Here is a 5,120-nt window from a genome sequence, read left to right as displayed (position 1 = left end):
TTCCTCAGCTTAACTAAACCAAAATGATATGAGGAAACTGGCACACATTTTTTGAGAACAAACTGGAAATTGTCAAAATTAACCAATGTTGATCATTGACATTGTTGAATTTCCATTTATATTCTCCCAAACCTACTTAATATGGTAAATAACTTAATGAGAATTTGGTCGTGGTCCTTGTGTGTTGTGGGTCTAGAGATTAATGTTACTATAGATGTCTTTGATCAAGATTTCTTGAGTAGTTAGAATATCTCAGGTCTCTCTTGCAATGGTGCAACCTTCTCTGCCTTGGGCAAGTTAGGTTCTGATTTTCAAAATATAGAATCAGATGCTATATTTCAAAATCATGTTATCATGGATAGTCAGTAATGTTTGGGTTTTGGTTTTTTTGTGTAAAGAGGAGAAAAAAGTCTGTTGTACAAGCCAAAGTGTTAGTTGTACAAGAAAAACTGTAGAAATATTTGTCACCATTTTTAAAAAAAGTTTGTTGCTAGTGTAGTTCAAAGAACTTTGTTGTCAGTGCCTTAGGCATAGGTGTGTTAAAACCAATATTGGGAAAAAGTAAATTTTCATGGTAGTAGCTGTTTTCACAATGGAATGAAGAACTCACCAAAAACTCAGGGAAAATAAAATCGAACTCTATTATTTCTAATGAGCTAACATGATGATTAAAAATAGTTGATTAAGTAACGTTGTTCACACTGTGAGGGAAACCTTAACCTGACAATGCTGCTAAATTCAGACCTTGTGAGATTAGTGAGCCAGTGGTTAGTTTACTTCTGTTAAATTCCTCCTCCTTTGATGAGGACATATTTATATTAAGTGCAGACAGCATCTTACTAACGATCTTGCAAACATTTAACAATGCTGATTTCTCCATTTAAAAATGTCTGCTCAGTGAGAATTCTGTCTGCATTCATGTGACTCTGCCAGATATGTCAGTAGGCTGTTCAAGAGTAGACATCTTTAAAAAGAGTCAGCTTTGAAAAAAACATGAATCAACATTTAGCTTCAAACAGAATTAGAGTGGAGTTAAACTGATATCAAAGAAGTTGGGAAGTTTGCCTTGTCATGATGTGAAAGATAGTCATACAGTACGTTTCAGCGAGCAAGTTTGCAGGTAGCATTTTGAAAATCAATACACTTATTAAACTGTATATGGATTTTTTATATTTACATAATAATAATTAATTGTTTTTATTTGCTGTAAATTTATTTAAAATATAACTTTTACCTTCATGCTTCTTAAGTGTCTTATGTTTATAGTGCTGTATACTTTACCTTTCAGAAACACTGGTTTCATCTCTAAGAGCCAAAGCTTGGTTGTCAGCCTCTGCTTCTAGCTTTTTCTTCATTAATAAGTGTGCCATTGGCTCAGAATTAAATTTGACATAAATAGATTTTTTAGCCAAGAAAAGATTATTATTTACAATATTGGGAAATAAATTGGTATAGGTAGGATGTTTGTTGTGGTTTAATCTGGCAGGCAGCTAAACACCACACAGCCGTTTCCTCAGTCCCCCTGCAAAGTGGGATGGGGGAAAGAATCGGAAAAAAAAAAGGTAAAACTTGTGGGTTGAGATAAAGGCAATTTAATAGGACAGAAAAGAAAGGGAAAATAATAATAATGATAAAAGAATATACAAAACAAGTGATGCACAATGCAATTGCTCACCACCCATTGACCGATGCCCAGCCAGTTCCCAAGTAGCAGACCCCTGGCCAGCTTTTCCCCCAGCTTTATATGCTGAGCATGACATCACATGGTATGGAATATCCCTTTGGTCAGTTGGGGTCAGCTGTCCCAGCTGTGTACCCTCCCAACTTCTTGTGCACCCCCAGCCTACATGCTGGTGGGGTGGTGTGAGAAGCAGGAAAAGGCCTTGGCTTTGTGTAAGCACTGCTCAGCAGTAACTAAAACATCCCTGTGTTATCAACATTATTCTCATCCTAAATCCAAAACACAGCACTGTACCAGCTACTAGAAAGAAAATTAACTCTATCCCAGCCGAAACCACGACAATGTTATACTGAATTTAAACAAATATTTTGGATAAACTACAAGTCTCATGTCCTGTTCCCATTCTTTGCATCTGTGAACATTTATTTGTAGAATTAAGAGGATCTAGACAGAATTTAATCTGGTATGGAACGATATGGCAAACTAAGTCCCAATGAAATGTCATATATTTTTAGGCTGTTTTAAAGTTGTACCAAGTGCACAAACTCTACAAGATTTCTTATCACACAGCCTCTGAAAGTCACCCAGAGATACTACGTCAGGAGAGTATATGCCCACAGTAACTTTTAGTCTTGTTTTAAGAGTTTGCTCTAATAATGTGAAGTATCTGGTTTTGTATAGAAAAGGAAATAAAATTAAAAAAAAGCCTTGAGAGTTTCTAAACAAAACAGCTGTTGGCACACATTTTGAAAGTTTGAAGAAGAGGACATGGACTGGTTCAGTGAGAATGTGCAGCTCATAATTTTACAGAAATAACACTGCACAAATCATTATGCTGTCACGTTTAATACATGAGAAACACCACACGGAGAATATGCTTTGTTACATTTTAATGAAATACTTCTCTCTGTGAGAGTTCAAATATGTATATTTGCTAATGGTCAGAACGTAACATATTGTCTGGAACATTCTTTGTTAGAGGTCTTATCCACCAAGAATTTGCAGCTCCCACTGAGATCAAAGAATTCTGAATTTGCTTAATTCCTTTCAAGCTGTTCCCTTGAGTTCAACACATTAAGCTGACCTTTAGTACACTAAATGATGACTTCCTTGTTTGTTTGTTTTTTTTAAGGAAGTTGTTTCTTCATGCTTTTCCTGAACAAGTCTGTGGGGACCAAGTTTAATTTTCTTTTAGGAATGTCAGTGACTAGTTTTTTAGATTTATTTGGTATTACCAAAACATATTATGGTAAAATGTATAATACAAAATGAATTGCAAGGATGTAAAACTTAATGCCATCTGGGTTTTTGTAGCACCCCATGGAACTTACGAAATAATTATTTGGTCCCATGTGGCTACAATATTTTAAGTAGTAATGTTACATATGAGGTTTTTTTCTAAGTACATTTAGAAGCAGAATTTTTCTTTTAGAAATTTAAACCTGTCATCTTTTTATTTGATAAAAATCTGCATTTTGAATTAAATTTAAAAAAAAGGCTTCAGAATGGTGTAAGGGGAAAGCAGACCTCTATCTTTATTTTAAAAGATGCAACATTTCATCAGGAAACAGGTCAAATCTAGAGTTCATCAGGTCCATAACACAATTTTAAATTCTCTTTTATGAGACTCTTCTGAGTAATGGAGCTGCTTTATATAATTCCATACTTCTTATAAAATGAACAAATAAGTAATATTCTTTCCATATTACTTCATTTTGTGCAATTTTCCATCTTCATTCTGTTTTAGTTTAACTATTCTTCTGTCATTTTGCATATATAACAGTATTATATAATAATATTGATGAGGTGTTGGGTACTAAGACTGTGGTGTTTACTTATTGAAAAAACCAATGTCTCTAATACTACCCACTGTATCAAGTTTACTTTGAAGAAGTGTTTTCAAGGTGATTTCACAAGCTTCTATTTCTATTCTGGACACTGCATCAGTGTGTGTATATTTTCAGAACTGATACTGCTTGGTTGTAGTTACAGTAATGTTAAACTGAAATAAGATATGCACATGGTATAGTTATGAAAATACCTGTCCAGTTAATAGTACTCTTATTGAGTCCCTAAATGTGTGTATGGTTTTCAGTGTTATGGTTGTATAAGATAGCTTGAGTGTGTCCCATTTTCACCCCATAAATTAAAGCTGGCCAGGGTCAACTGTAAGTTATGTTTATTTTTTTCTCATTGAAAGTATTTGCTTTTTACATTTATGTAACCTTTTTTTTTTTTTTTTTTCCTTTTTGGAACTGCCCCTCCTTTATGCATTTCTCCCTTCCTTTGAAAGATGCACACCCTCTGTCACATAACTGGAAACATTCCTGCAATGTATACAATTTCATGTGCGTGTGTTACTACAGTCCACATTCTTTTAAAAATAACCACGTCTCAAATTAAGTAAACTTCTGATATCTCAGACAGTAATGGAGTGTATGTATGCCACCACAGATATGTGTGCCACCACAGGCCAGGAATGGGTTATTAATCAGTAGGCAGGAAAGAGGAAGACAGGACCTATCCCATACTGGCGAAATTGCTGGGACTGGCACTGCACAAAAAAGACCTTTGTCTCTTAATCTTCAAGACTAAAAAAATAATTGTGCGCTATTTAGCTTGATGTCTGTTTTCTCTTAGCATATAAGCAAATAGAAACTGAGATGCAGCTAAAAAAACAAAACAAAACCAAAAAAAATCAAAGACCAGACACTATTTCAGTAAAAAAATTAAATATGTCCCATTTTATTTCTTCATCTAATAGTGTTGAAATATATCACCTGTGCCTTGCTTATGAGAATCCTTCAGGGTCATTTTTAATAGAAAAGTATCTTTTTAGTTGCTTGACTATCTGGACTTTGTTAGAGATGAAATCCAGCAATGAAAAAACTGAACATAATGAATTATCATTGTATTTAGTTGAAGTCTGCTAAAATCCAACATTTTCATAACTTTTATGATAAAAGTAAGGCACTCAACTTGGCAATACTTGCGTTTTAAATCTTTTGCTCTAGAGAGGTAGGGACGGCGTATTCCAAAACTTGTCTTTTCAGTGTGTGTGTGTGTCCTGGTTTCAACTGGAATACAGTTAATTTTCTTCCTAGTAGCTGGTACAGTGCTGTGTTTTGGATTTAGTATGAGAATAATGTTGATAACACACTGATGTTTTAGTTGTTGCTAAGCAGTACTTACACTAGTCAAGGACTTTTCAGCTTCTCATGCCCTGCCAGCGAGAAACAGGAGGGGACACAGCCAGGACAGCTGACCCCAACTGGCCAAAGGGATTTTCCATACTATATGATGTCATGCTCAGTATATAATCTGGGGGGGAGTTGGCCGGGGGGTGGTGACTGCTGCTTGGGAACTGGCTGGGCATCAGTTGGCGGATGGTGAGCAATTGCATTGTGCATCACTTATTTTGTATATTCTTTTATCATTA

The sequence above is a fragment of the Pygoscelis adeliae genome, unplaced genomic scaffold, assembly GCF_000699105.1.
Source record: "Pygoscelis adeliae isolate BGI_AS28 unplaced genomic scaffold, ASM69910v1 Scaffold101, whole genome shotgun sequence".
Classification (NCBI taxonomy): Eukaryota; Metazoa; Chordata; class Aves; order Sphenisciformes; family Spheniscidae; genus Pygoscelis; species Pygoscelis adeliae.
This window is presented reverse-complemented; position numbering follows the sequence as displayed.